The sequence below is a fragment of the Spermophilus citellus genome (assembly GCF_964194105.1).
Source record: "Spermophilus citellus genome assembly, chromosome: 5".
In the NCBI taxonomy this organism is placed as follows: domain Eukaryota; kingdom Metazoa; phylum Chordata; class Mammalia; order Rodentia; family Sciuridae; genus Spermophilus; species Spermophilus citellus.
Window position 1 is genome coordinate 71,143,587 of NC_138186.1, and position 15,347 is coordinate 71,158,933.

The 15,347-nt window shown below is 39.7% G+C and overlaps 1 pseudogene across 1 annotated transcript; it reads right to left on the minus strand.

Annotated features, from left to right (window-relative positions):
• Window positions 1-11,599: 11,599 nt before the first annotated feature.
• LOC308648763 (small ubiquitin-related modifier 2-like) lies at window positions 11,600-11,861 on the minus strand (annotated as a pseudogene). The gene is made up of 2 exons: window positions 11,746-11,861; window positions 11,600-11,676 (listed from the first exon to the last, which is right to left on the minus strand). The product of its transcript is annotated as a small ubiquitin-related modifier 2-like (transcript).
• Window positions 11,862-15,347: the final 3,486 nt, after the last annotated feature.

A 15,347-nucleotide genomic window follows, 5' to 3' on the forward strand; every position in this document is an offset into this window, starting at 1 on the left:
GTAGAGAAAAAAATATATGTGTTCTCCACTCCTGGCTTTGCCTTAGGGAAAAGAAACTTTCACTGCGCTGCCTAATAGATACATTCTTTGACAACTCTCTCACTCTTCCTTTTGTATTGGGAAATTTGGGAAAAGAAGTTTTTGACGTGTCAATTCTCAAACTTTAGGATACAACATGACGTATATATTAAACATTTTTTAAAGTTTTGTGTTATTTTGTAAGAATACAGGCACATTTTTTTTCTTAGTATTTCAAAAACCAATTACCCAAAAGAGTAATTTCCACATGAAATCTGGAAGAATAACTTAAAGCACCTTTCCTAATATTTTGAAAACCTTTAGTTTTTATTATTATTTTCTAAAATTTATAGTGATGTAGACATGGGTGTATAGATTTGTACTGTGTGAATTAATAACTAAAAATTGAAGAACTACCTTTACATTATCAAAGACTATACTAGGTTCTAGAGAAATGTTATTTTATAATTTATTTTACTAAACAACATATAAACTGAGTGTATGTTAACAATTGCCCATGAGAAAATGGATATTTATAGTATACTTCATATAAAGCCATATAAGAATACTACTTAAGCATAAACCATCAACATGGTTGATTTCCCTTTGTGGCCTTAAGATAGGTTTCCTCGGAGATGGGGAAGATGGCGGCTAAGGGAGTGCAACTCCCCAGGGCGCAGCGCCACTGTGAGGGATAAAGACGTGGTGAAACGGCTGAAGGCTACCTTGGTGGGAATCCCCAGTGAAATTGAGGTGCTCCAGAATCTAGAGGACAGAATTCCAGCGCGCGGGATTCGGCTGCAGGGGCTTGGTCACAGGCGATTTCCCCCGCACGGAGAGAAGCAGTGCCTGACGGCGGCCGCCCCGCAGATGAAGTCTGGGACGCGCCCTGGATGATCGGCGGCGAGGTTCCAGAGCGGGATTGCAGCGAAGCGGATTCTGGGGCTCCTGCCAGTGGCGCACTGGCCGCGCTGAGTGCTGAGTTCCAGCCTTGAAACAGAGGAGAGAACCGGTCCAGTTCGATACCAGACACCGGTCGGAAAACGGAGGAAGACAGCAGCCGCCAACATGGAGAGCTGATGCAATCATCCCTGTTTTCTACTGATCTCAGCTCATTCAACTACGGAACAGGTGATTCCAGGCTGGTATTTGCCTGCGTCGCGCAGACAGATCGCCCAGGCTCGGGACGGGAATACCTGAGGAGAATACTCTTCGGGCTTCACCCCTGGCAAGGCGGGCGCCGGACTTTGAGCGGCCAGATTCTAGTTCCCCGGGTTGCTTTGGTCCAGGGCGGGAGATCCGTCGGGGATTCCGGGCGGAGGCCAGTTACAGGGGGACTGTGCGCTGAGGGGCGGCGTGGCTCGGGCTACCGGAACAGTTTGGCCCGAGGCTAGGGAGCCCGAGGGAACTGTGTCTTTGACCCTGCCCCTGGCTGAGCGTACACTGAGCTGGGAGAGATTGGAGCTGCCAAGCTCAGGCTCCCGGGGCCGTCTGGGCCTGAGGCTGGGGTTCCTCTGTGGAGCCTGCACCTAGCAGAGTGAGGCAGGGATCGGAGAGGCTGGGTTCTGGCTCCCGTGGCGGTTTGAGCCCAGGGCCGCGGAGCCTGCGGGGACCGCGAGCTGAGGCCAGCCTCAAGTGAAACTTGTGACGAGGGGCACCGAGACTCTGTCTCCTGGAACAGTTTTGGCCTGAAGCTGGGGAACCCGTGGGAAGTGCGTCTTAGACTCTGCCCACAGCGGAGCGTGCACCGAGCAGGGAGAGTCTGGTGCGGCCAGGCTTGGGCTCCCGGGACTGCTTTGGCCTGGGTTTGGGGAACCCGCGGCGGTTGCTCTGAGGAGCCTACGCCTAGCAGAACGTGGCGGGGATCGGAGAGACCGGCTCCTGGCTCCCGAAGCGGCTCAGGCTCAGGGTTGGAGATCCTACAGGGTCTGCCTCTTGGTCCGGGTCCTGCTGGGTGCTGCGGGGGCCCGGGGGGCAGAGTGGAGCTGCCTCCTGCGCCCAGAGCAGGCTAAGGGTCCCGCCGGTGTGGTATCACGACACCCCAACTGCAGCTGGGGCCGAGGAGAGTAGCCGCCCACGCCTGGAACAGGACCAGCGACCAGACGGCAGGGTAGCCAAGTCAACCCACTTGGAGTGGAGGCAGTGAAGAGCTGCCGTCTGATCCTGCAGGGTAGGCAGTCCTACGTCCCACTGGCAGGACAGGCTCGGCAGCCTGCCAGTGTGGTGGACGAGTAGCATCAAGGCAGTCACGTCACACTGGTTGGAGTGGGGGTTGAACAGAGCCGCCGTCAGCGTCCGGAAGGAGCCCAGAGACCCGTTGGAGAGGCAGTTAGGTACCCCCACTGGGAGTGGGGGTTGAGCAGAACTGCCGCCCAGGCCCGCAGGGTGGGCAGATCTGAGACCCACCGGCGGAACAGGTTTGGAGGCCGACCAGCGTGGTAGACACGTCACATCAATTGGAGTAGGGGTGGAGAAGAGCTGCTGCCCACGTCCGGATCAGGACCAACGATCCGAGGACGTGGTAGGAACGTCACCGCAATTGGAGTGGGAGAAGAGTAGAGCAGCCACCGTGCCCGCAGGGCGGGCAGACCTACGACCAACCAGCGTAGTGGATAGATCACCCTGATTAGAGGAGGAGCACAACCACTACCCGCCCTACAAGAGAGATATCCCAACTATACAAGAGCAATATAAATAAACAGGGGGAAAATTTTCAAAAACACAACAGTTCCACCAAGCAGAAAGAAACGCAAGCAATATGAAAAGACAAGGAAAGAAAGGACCACAAGCATTGCAGGTCAACTCAACTCTAGAAGAGGTAATAGCTGCAACAGATGGAATGTCAGATAAAGAGTTCAGGATATACATGCTTCAGATGATCTGGACTCTCAAGGAAGACATGAGACAGCAAAATCAGACAATGAAAGATCATATTGACAAGGAACTACAGAAACAAATCCAGGAAGTAAAAGATCAATTTCACAGGGAGTTAGAAGTAATAAAAAACAAACAAATAGAAATCCTAGAAATGCAGGAAGCAATAAACCAACTTAAAACCTCAATTGACAATACTACCAGCAGAATAGATCACTTAGAAGATAGAACATCAGACAATGAAGACAAAGTATTTCAACTTGAGAAGAACATAGACAATTCAGCAAGAATGCTAAGAAACCATGAACAGAACATTCAAGAATTATGGGATAATATTAAAAGACCAAACTTAAGAGTCATTGGGATACAGGAGGGCACAGAGCTCCAAACCAGAGGAATGAACAATCTATTCAATGAAATAATTCGAGAAAACTTCCCAGACTTGAAGAATGAAACAGAATCCCATATCCTAGAAGCCTACAGGACGCCGAAAGTGCAAAATCATAAGAGATCCACACCTAGACACATTATAATGAAGATGCCCAACATACAGAATAAGGAGAGAATTTTAAAAGCTACAAGAGAAAGAAAGCAGATTACATTTAGGGGCAAACCAATCAGGATAACAGCTGATCTCTCAACACAGACTCTGAAAGCTAGAAGATCCTGGAATAACATTTTTCAAACACTGAAAGAAAATGGGCTCCAACCAAGAATCGTGTATCCGGCGAAATTAAGCTTCAGGATGGAAGATGAAATTAAAACCTTTCACGATAAACAAAAGTTAAAAGAATTCGCAGCTAGAAAACCAGCTCTCCAAAAAATCCTTGGCAAAACATTACAGGAAGAGGAAACTGAAAATAACATTGACAACCATCAGTGGGAGGTAGGACAGTAAAGGGGGGAAAGTAATCAAGGAGGAAAACTATCAGGTTTAGTAACATAAATAAACAAATATGACTGGAGGAACAAACCAAATCTCAATAATAACCCTAAATGTTAATGGCTTAAACTCACCAATTAAGAGACACAGGCTAGTCGAATGGATCAGAAAACAAGATCCAACAATATGTTGCCTACAGGAGACGCATTTGATAGGAAAAGATATACATAGACTGAAAGTGAAAGGCTGGGAAAAATCATTCCACTCATATGGACTGCGGAAACAAGCAGGAGTGTCCATACTCATATCAAACAAAATAGATTTCAAGCCAAAGTTAATCAAAAAGGATAAAGAGGGACACTGCATACTGCTCAAGGGAACCATACACCAACAAGACATAACAATCATAAATATATATGCCCCAAACAACGGTGCAGCTATGTTCATCAAGCAAACTCTTCTCAAGTACAAGAGTCTAATAGACCACCATACAATAATCATGGGAGACTTCAACACACCTCTCTCACCACTGGACAGATCTTCCAAACAAAAGTTAAATAAGGAAACTATAGAACTCAACAACACAATTAACAACTTAGACCTAATTGACATATATAGAATATACCACCCAACATCAAGTAGTTACACTTTTTTCTCAGCAGCACATGGATCCTTCACAAAAATAGATCATATATTATGTCACAGGGCAACTCTTAGACAATATAAAGGAGTAGAAATAATACCATGCATCTTATCTGATCATAATGGAATGAAACTGAAAATCAACGATAAAAGAAGGAAGGAAAAATCATGCATCACTTGGAGAATGAACAATAGGTTACTGAATGATCAATGGGTTATAGAAGACATTAAAGAGGAAATTAAAAACTTCTTAGAGTTAAATGAAATCACAGACACAACATATCGGAATCTATGGGACACATTGAAAGCAGTTTTAAGAGGAAAATTCATTGCTTGGAGCGCATTCCTTAAAAAAAGAAAAAACCAACAAATAAACGATCTCATATATCATCTCAAAATCCTAGAAAAAGAAGAGCAAAACAACAGCAAAAGAAGTAGAAGGCAAGAAATAATTAAAATCAGAGCTGAAATTAATGAAATCGAAACAAAAGAAACAATTGAAAAAATTGACAAAACCAAAAGCTGGTTCTTTGAAAAAATAAATAAGATCGACAGACCCTTAGCCATGCTAACGAAGAGAAGAAGAGAGAGAACCCAAATTACTAGCATACGGGATGAAAAAGGCAATATCACAACAGACACTTCAGAAATACAGAAGATAATCAGAAATTACTTTGAATCCTTATACTCCAACAAAATAGAAGATAGTGAAGGTATCGATAAATTTCTTAAGTCATATGATCTGCCCAGATTGAGTCAGGAAGATATAGACAGCCTAAACAGACCAATAACAATAGAGGAAATAGAAGAAACCATCAAAAGACTACCAACTAAGAAAAGCCCAGGACCGGATGGGTATACAGCAGAGTTTTACAAAACCTTTAAAGGGGAACTAACACCAATACTTTTCAAGCTATTTCAGGAAATAGAAAAAGAGGGAGAACTTCCAAAGACATTCTACGAGGCCAACATCACCCTGATACCTAAACCAGACAGAGACACTTCAAGGAAAGAAAACTACAGACCTATATCTCTAATGAACCTAGATGCAAAAATCCTCAATAAAATTCTGGCGAATCGGATTCAAAATCGCATCAAAAAAATTATACACCATGATCAAGTAGGATTCATCCCTGGGATGCAAGGCTGGTTCAATATACGAAAATCAATAAATGTTATACACCACATCAATAGACTTAAAAATAAGAACCATATGATCATCTCGATAGATGCAGAAAAAGCATTCGACAAAGTACAGCATCCCTTTATGTTCAAAACTCTAGAAAAATTAGGGATAACAGGATCATACCTCAACATTATTAAAGCAATTTATGATAAGCCACAGGCCAGCATCATTCTGAATGGAGAAAAATTGAAGGCATTCCCTCTAAGATCTGGTACAAGACAGGGATGCCCTCTCTCACCACTTCTGTTCAACATAGTCCTCGAAACACTGGCCAGAGCAATTAGACAGACGAAAGAAATTAAAGGCATAAAAATAGGAAAAGAAGAACTTAAATTATCACTATTTGCAGATGATATGATTCTATACCTAACAGACCCAAAAGGGTCTACAAAGAAACTATTAGAGTTAATAAATGAATTCAGCAAAGTGGCAGGATATAAAATCAACACACATAAATCAAATGCATTCCTGTATATCAGCGACAAATCCTCTGAAACGGAAAGGAGGACAACTACTCCATTCACAATATCCCCCCAAAAAATAAAATACCTGGGAATCAACCTAACAAAAGAGGTGAAAGACCTATACAAGGAAAACTACAGAACCCTAAAAAGAGACATAGAAGAAGACCTCAGAAGATGGAAAAATATACCCTGTTCATGGATAGGCAGAACTAACATCATCAAAATGGCGATATTACCAAAAGTTCTCTATAAGTTCAATGCTATCCCAATCAGAATCCCAACAGCATTTCTTGTAGAAATAGATAAAACAATCAGGAAATTCATATGGAATAATAAAAGACCCAGAATAGCAAAAACAATGCTAAGCAGGAAGTGTGAATCAGGTGGTATAGCGATACCAGACTTCAAACTATACTACAGAGCAATAGTAACAAAAACAGCATGGTACTGGTACCAAAACAGGCGGGTGGACCAATGGTACAGAATAGAGGACACAGTAACCAATCCACAAAACTACAACTATCTTATATTTGATAAAGGGGCTAAAAGCATGCAATGGAGGAAGGATAGCATCTTCAACAAATGGTGCTGGGAAAACTGGAAATCCATTTGCATCAAAATGAAACTGAATCCCTTTCTCTCGCCATGCACAAAAGTTAACTCAAAATGGATTAAGGAGCTCGATATTAAATCAGAGACACGGCGTCTGATAGAAGAGAAAGTCGGCTATGATCTACATACTGTGGGGTCAGGCTCCAAATTCCTCAATAGGACACCCATAGCGCAAGAGTTAACAACCAGAATCAACAAATGGGACTTACTCAAACTAAAAAGTTTTTTCTCAACAAAAGAAACAATAAGAGAGATAAACAGGGAGCCTACATCCTGGGAACAAATCTTTACCCCACACACTTCAGATAGAGCCCTAATATCCAGAGTATACAAAGAACTCAAAAAATTAGATAATAAGATAACAAATAACCCAATCAACAAATGGGCCAAGGACCTGAACAGACACTTCTCAGAGGAGGACATACAATCAATCAACAAGTACATGAAAAAATGCTCACCATCGCTAGCAGTCAGAGAAATGCAAATCAAAACCACCCTAAGATACCATCTCACTCCAGTAAGATTGGCAGCCATTAAGAAGTCCAACAACAACAAGTGCTGGCGAGGATGCGGGGAAATGGGTACACTTGTTCATTGTTGGTGGGACTGCAAAATGGTGCAGCCAATTTGGAAAGCAGTGTGGAGATTTCTTGGAAAGCTGGGAATGGAACCACCATTTGACCCAGCTATTCCCCTTCTCGGTCTATTCCCTAAAGACCTAACAAGAGCATGCTACAGGGATACTGCTACATCGATGTTCATAGCAGCACAATTCACGATAGCAAGATTGTGGAACCAACCTAGAAGCCCTTCAATAGATGAATGGATTAAAAAAATGTGGCATCTATACACAATGGAGTATTACTCTGCATTAAGAAATGACAAAATCATAGAATTTGGAGGGAAATGGATGGCATTAGAGCAGATTATGCTAAGTGAAGCTAGCCAATCCTTAAAAAACAAATGCCAAATGTCTTCTTTGATATAAGGGGAGTAACCAAGGACAGGGTAGAGAAGAAGAGCTGGAGAAGAAGATTAACATTAAACAGGGATGATAGGCGGGAGGGAAAGGGAGAGTTAAGGGAAATTGCATGGAATTGGAAGGTGAGCCTCAGGGTTATACACAATTACATATAAGAGGAAAGGAGGAGTAGGATAAAAATTATATAAGTGGAAGAAACGATTTTTAGTAGAGGGGGTGGAGAGAGAGAAGGGGAGGGGAGGGGAGGGGAGGGGAGGGGAGGGGAGGGGAGGGGGGATAGTGGAGAATGGGATAGACAGCAGAATACATCAGTCACTAGAAAGGCAATTTATAAATCAATGGAAATGTAACTGATGTGACACAGCAATCTGTATACGGGGTAAAAATGGGAGTTCATAACCCACTTGAATCAATCTGTGAAATATGGTATATTAAGAACTATGTAATGTTTTGAACAACCAACAATAAAATATTATTAAAAAAAAAAGATAGGTTTCCTTACAATTCAGATAAGAATGTTGACTCAAAGAAATATAGACTTATAATATGCTACCTTGATTCAGAATGAGTACTCTGAAAATTAAAATAATATCCACATTACTTAAATTTCTGTAGTAATTTCTATATTGGATATATGATTGTTAAATTTTAAAAACAAAAAGCAATTACAATGGGTAACTTCCAGACATGGTAGGACTGTTTATTTTGAATAAAATTATACAAATCATGACTAAGCATGTGTTACTAATATCTTCTCAGTCTTAGATAAATGGTTTAGAATTTGTCATTTAAGTATATTATTCTTTCTGTTTTCTGATGACTTTTTTAAATTAATTTTTCTCCTGATTTAAATTAGATGATGTTTTATCCATTTGCTGCCCTAGAAAAAGAAATAAATTTCCATTCTGATCAAGTTGCAGCTAGCTCTGTAATAATGAAGCAGATACATAAACTGCCCCATTTGGTTGCTAACCATGAAACTGAATGATGAGCTCAAAGGACCAGGGAAACCTTTGCTAGTAGCCTTGGTAGATCCCTTGGAGATAGGGAAGAACTAAAGGTGAAGGAGAAGTAATGTCAACTACATTTACTCTTCATTTTTCTTGGATGCATACAAGAGATACATATACTAAAATCCAAGTGGTATTCCTTTAGAGCTCCTAATTACTTATTTGTATGGGTATATCATGATGCTCTGGATTAAACTTTTGAAAAAACCTATTCATTTAGAAGACCTTGAAGGCTGCATCAGAAGACTTCTAGATCTAATAAACAATTCGAAAAATGATTATTTTTATTTTAACCACTTATAAAATTTTGTCTATTAGTTTTGTATACAATAAAACTTCATTAAATTTTGGGGCAAATAGGAAGAATTATTTATTTTATTGGTGTATATTCAAAATACAAAGCAGCAAATTTCATTGTGGTATAGTTTTATATACATATAACATAATTTGAGCAATTTCACTCCCTAATACCTCCCTTTACCTTTTCTTCAACCACCCTGCTTATCCCTTTCTCTACCCCAATGGTCTCCTTTACTTACATGACATCCCTTTTTTCTTTCTTTCTTTTCATCCTTGGCTTCCACATATGAGAGAGAACGTATGACACTTGTCTTTCTGAATCTGGCTCATTTTGCTTAACCTGATGTTTTTCGGATCCATGTTTTCCTGAAAATTTCATTCTTCTGTATGACTGTATAACACTTCATTGTGTACACATACCAAATTTTCTTTATGCATCTTTTTTTATTGATGGAATCCTGGACTGGTTCTACAACTTGTTTATTGTGAATTGTGCTGTGATACACAAGGATACAAATGTATTTCTAAAGTATGCTGACTTTAATTCTTCCGGATAAATACTAAGGACTTCTATATCTGGATAATATGGTAGTTAAATTTTTAGTTTTTTAGAAACTGCCATATTATTTTCCATAGTGGCTGTATCAATTTACATTCTCACCAACAATGTATAAGAGTTCTTTTTCCCCCAGAACTTACCAGCATATATTGTTATTGTATTCTTGATTATTTTAGCCAGAATAATTAGGCAAGAGAAAAATAAATGGGAAACAAATACGAAAGGAATAAGTCAAATTATCCATATCAGCAGGTAATATGATCCTACATTTAGAAGACCTTGAAGGCTGCATCATAAGACTTCTAGATCTAATAAACAAATTCAGAAAGTAGCAGGATACAAAATCAACACACAAAAATCAATTGTATTTCTATACACCAAGTAAGAAATAAATCGGGGAAATAATTCCATTCACAATGCCTTTTAAAAAGTAAAATACCTAGGAATAATCCTAAGCAAAGAAGTTAAATACCTCTACAATAAAAATTATTGAAAAGACACCAGAGCATGGAATGATTTCTCATGTCCATGGATAGGTGAAATTTATATAATTAAAATCTCCATACTACCAAAAGTGATGTAAAGATGCAATGCAATCCCCATAAAAATACCAAAAGCATTCTTTACAAAACTAGAAAAAAAATCCTAAAATTCATGGGGAAAGATAAAAGACCCAAAATGAACTTGAGCAAAAAGAGCAATGCTGGAAGCATCACAGTACCAGATCCCAAATAATATTACTGAGTCGAAGTAATTAAAAAAAAGTATGATACTGGCATAAAAGCAGAAGCACAGATTAATGGAATGGAATAGATGATACTGAGACAAACCTACATAGCTACAGTCATCTGATTCTCAACAAAGGCAACAGAAATATGTGTATAAGAATAGACACCTCTTTAACAAATGGTTCTAGGAAAACTAGATAGTCATACATAAAAGAATGAAACTAGATCTCTATATTTTGCCCCATATAAAAGTCAACTAAAATTGAATCCAAGGCCAAGGTATAAGATGATAAATTTCCCAACTCCTAGAAGAAACATGAGGTCAGCATTCCAACACATAAGTACAACAATGACTTTCGGAATAGGACTCCTATATCTCAGGAAATAAAACCAAGAATCAATAAATGAAATGTCATCAGATTAAAATTTCTGTATGGCAAAGGAAACAACTAATAGATAAAATGAAGACTATAAAATGGGAGAAAACCTTTGACAGCTGCTTGTCTCACAGAGGATTAATATCCAGAATATATAAAGAACTCAAAAACTCAATACCAAAAAATCAAATAATCTATTTAGTAAATGCACAGATTAAGAAGTACATTTTCATTTTGATTTGAAAAAAACGTCCAACATCTTTGGCCATCAGGGAATGCAAATCTAAACTACATTGGGATTCCATCTCATTTTAATAAGAACAGCAATCATCAAGGAAGAACAATTCTACCTGATCAATTTTTTTCATTTTAAACAAGAAGTTTATTTGAACAACAAGACACTTGAAGGGAAAACTATCTAGGAATCTTTTTTTTTAAAGAGTAATTTATTCCTACTTAACCCTACATGTCATAGCTATGTACAAAAAAGTTATAAAATTGTGCTTGGTTTTACAATGAAAAACATTAAAATTCTCCAATTGAACAAGGTAAGCAAGGATTTTTATGTTGTTCACGTTTTTTTTTGTTGTTGTTGTTGTTTGTTTTTTGCTAAAACAGTGAGAGCAAAATAACTTACTGGAATATAAAGATAAGGCTGAATGAGCTTACCACTAATGGAGAAAGGGGATATTTTCACAGAACTAGTATTTTTCCCAATCCCATCTCCATTTGATGTCAATCAAAACATATCATTGGCTTTTTAGTTTAAAAAAATGCAGTATGCTTGTGCAAATACATCAGTTACTTTATATACAATAAAAAATGGGAAGGGGAAAATGAAAGAATAGAGAAAACTATGCTGTAGTAGTCAGGATGTGGTGGAATCAAATTGCAGTTTTCTAATTGAGAATGTATTCTTGGTCTATAAGAACAGAGTTCTGGAGTAAAGTAGCAGGTTCTCTTTTTAGTAGACACCTCCTGTCTGCTGCTGGAACACATCAATTGTATCTTCATCCTCCATTTACAACTGTACAGGTGTGCCTGTTTCATTAATTGGCTGCCAATCAAATCAGAATATGATCTGCCTCATCGACAAATCCTATCATTCACTATATACTTTCATTTGTTTACTAAGTGGTCTTAATATTAAACTGCACCGCCACTTTCAAATTAATATGATCATTGTTCTCAGTCTTGACTCCTTCCTTGGGCTTTTCATGGGCCATGGAGACTGCCGGAGTCTCCTCAGCTGCCACTTCACAAAAGAGGTACCAGGTCCGCACCAAAGAGCACACAAGCAGCTCCAGGAGCTGCAGAAGAAGGAGCAGCAGTGGTGGACCAGGGAGAGGGCGCCTGAACAATTTTTTTTTTTTTTTTACCGATTTACTCTTGTAGTAGAAAACATTATTTATAATAGCAAGAAAAACTCATTTTATGTTATGATGTTCTGTAGATGCCATTTTCCATGCACCAAACCAAAATCCAAGATAGAACATAAAGTAAAGCATTCCATGGGGCAGTGGTAGAATGAAAAGTGGCAAAAAGGGAGTGGTTAGAAAATGAGCTTTGAATTGAGACAAACCTGCAGTTGGATGTGGACTGTTTCACCTTGTATCCTAGCTTCTAATTTATTCAACATTCATAAGCCTCCTCTTTCTCATCTCTAAAGTGAAAATACTAATACCTACCCAATGAGATTGTTGCAATATGTAAGTCTAGACACCAGCACACGTGGTACTTTAGTAGAGATTCCATTGGTATTGTTTTAGTCAGATTTTTCACTGCTGTGACTAAGAGACCTGAAAAGAACAATTTTAGAGGAGGAAAAGTTTATTTAGGGGCTCACGGTTTCAATGGTCTTAGTTCATAGACAGCTGGCTCCATTCCTTGGGGCTCTAGGTGAGGCAGAACAACATGGTGAAAGAAAGCAGCTTATGTATGATCAAAAAATAGAGAAAATATATGAAAAATATATATACAAAATATATACCAAAGCCAGGCCAACAAGGACCCACCTCTTCCAGCTACACCCTACCCACTTTCAGTTACCTCTCAGTTAATCCCATTATGGGGATTGATTTGCCAATTGGGTTAAGATTCTCAAAAAATAATCATTTCTCCTCTAAACCTTCTTGCATTGTCTCACACATGAGCTTTTGGGGGTACTTCACATCCAAATTATAACCATTTCACCCCCAGCCTCCCAAACCTTATGACCATCTCATCAGAAAAAATACATTTAGTCCATTTCCAAGAGTCCCCATAGTCTCAAAAGTTTCATGATTGCCCAAAAGTTTAAGACCAAAGACTCCTCTGAGATTCAGGGCAACCTTGTAATCATGAGCTCCAATAAAAGCAAAGGTGATTTATAAGTATCCAATATATAAAGGTGCAGAGTAAACATTTTCATTCACTAAAATAGGGTTATAGAAAGAAGATGAAATGCAGCTGGGCAAACAAGTCCTATAGCTCCAAGTCCAGCATCTGGAGCTCATGGCACAATGAAGTTCTATTCAAAGGGCTTGTGTAGCTCCACACTTGTGGCCTGTTGGCTTGTCTCCACTCAATTCCTGCAGCTTTCCTAAGATGTCATTCCTTAATCTTGAAGGATCTCCACTGCAGCTTTGGCTTCTTCCTCACATTTCCATGTTTTGCCCTCTCAGGGGCTACCTCAAGGACTCTCTGACCTTGCTGCACTTTGCCTGTCCTTCCTGGCCTTCCTTTGAAATCTTGGTTGAAGCCTCCATGACCCCCTAACTCCAGCTTTCTGCATTCCTGCAGAACCAGCACCATGTGGTTGATGCCAAGGTCTGCTGCCATCTCCAGCAGTAGTCAAGCCTCCAGATATCCTGGCTGCAGCAACCTCTGAGTGTCTGGATGGCTAAGCATGTTGAAAAAAATTTCCTGGGCCCCCTGTGAAAGAAGGGTACCCCACTGGTCTCTTCTCAAGAGAATTGTTTAGTTCTTTGAGTCTGAGATGGATATGATCTTACCAATTCCTGAGATACTACCCTCAAGCCATTTTTCTTATTGTCTTTCTTACTGGCAAAGTCTTTAGCATTTCTTTAGTGGCAGTAATGTCTTTAACTGCAACTTTCTTAGCCTCAGTTTTACCCCTACCTTTCAAGCCCAAGTTTTTCAAATCTTTCTGCTCTGCTTTCTGCTCCTGATTATCACAATAAATTTGGCTAAAGCCACCAGCAATATCAATGCCACTGCCTGAATGCTATGCTTCCTAGATATTTATTTTCCAGATTAAGAAGTCCATCACTTTTAAAATCATCCTCACAGACAGTCTCAGAACATGAGCAAAATGCAGACAACTACTCAGCCAGAACACAATACAAATGTCCTCTAGTCCAATTACCAATAGTGCCCTCCTTTTCCTCGAAACCCTCATGAGCCCTGTCTTCACTGTCTAGAGTGCTATTGGCATTCTGGTCTTCTGAGCTCCCACCAGAATCGGCCATTAAGCTCTGCTTACAACAACCTAAAGCATTTACAGCTTGCACAGCTGAACATTTTAGAATTCCTCCCACCAATTCCAATAAAGCTCCAAAGGCTTATGAACCACACAGTCAGGTTAGTCACAGCAACAACCCTATTTCTCAGTATCAGTTTCTATTTTAGTCAGCCTTTTTGGCTGCTGCAATTAAAAGACCTGAGAAGAACAATTTTAGAGGAGGTAAAGTTTTTTAGGGACTCACAGTTTCAGAGGGCTCAATCCATAGACAGCCAGCTCCATTCTTTGGGGCTCGAGGTGAGGCAGAACAACATGGTGGAAGAATACAGTGGAGAAAAGCAGCTCACATGATGATCAAGAAGCGGATTCAAAATATATACCAAATACAAAACATACCAAAGCCATGCACCCAGTACCTACCTCCTCCAGCCACACCCTACCCACCTACATTTACCACTCAATTAATCCCATGGTGGGGATTAATTTACAGATTGGGTTAAGACTGTAAACCTTCTTGTACATGAGCTTTTTGCAGGGGCATCTCAACAGGTATCAAAATACTCCTTGCTCCTTTATTGTCCAAATTGTCTTCGATTAATGAGTACATTTTCAGTAAACTACTATTGATACCAGCAAAGAAAGACTAAAATACAGCAGGTAAAGAGATGATTTCTTCTATGTAAGTCTTTTAAAAATAATAAACACACAAATGTCATATCCTAACCAAAGAAAGTTTGCCAAGTGTTTTTCCCACTTGAGAAAACATATCTCCTAACACTTTACTTCATTAACCAACTTAACAGGATATAGCTTTCTGAATCCTCCTGTGCATTGTGATTATTAAAATCCTTGGCAACTAATGTGCTGGAGATGAGAACAGATTAACTCAATTATAACTAGTGAGGCATGCATTATTAGAAAAACTTCCTTACCTCTTATTACTTGGGTTAGCTTGTCAAAAGTAACAAATGAAAGACTATATAACTTTTTCTATAACTTTTTCCTACTATTTCACCCTGGACTTATCCTCTTTGAATTGCAATATTGAAATGTTCATAACATTAACTTAGCCAGTCAAAATTTGAGCTTTTTATCAGAGCATAAGTTCTACCTAATAATTTTTAATTTGTATATAAAGATGTTCTGTTATCAACACTTGACTCTGGGGAGACACAAAGGAAGTCAGTTCTATTCAGGGCCCAACCAACTACTGTTGAGAGCCACAGCCGAAGGGGCCCCAGCAAACTTC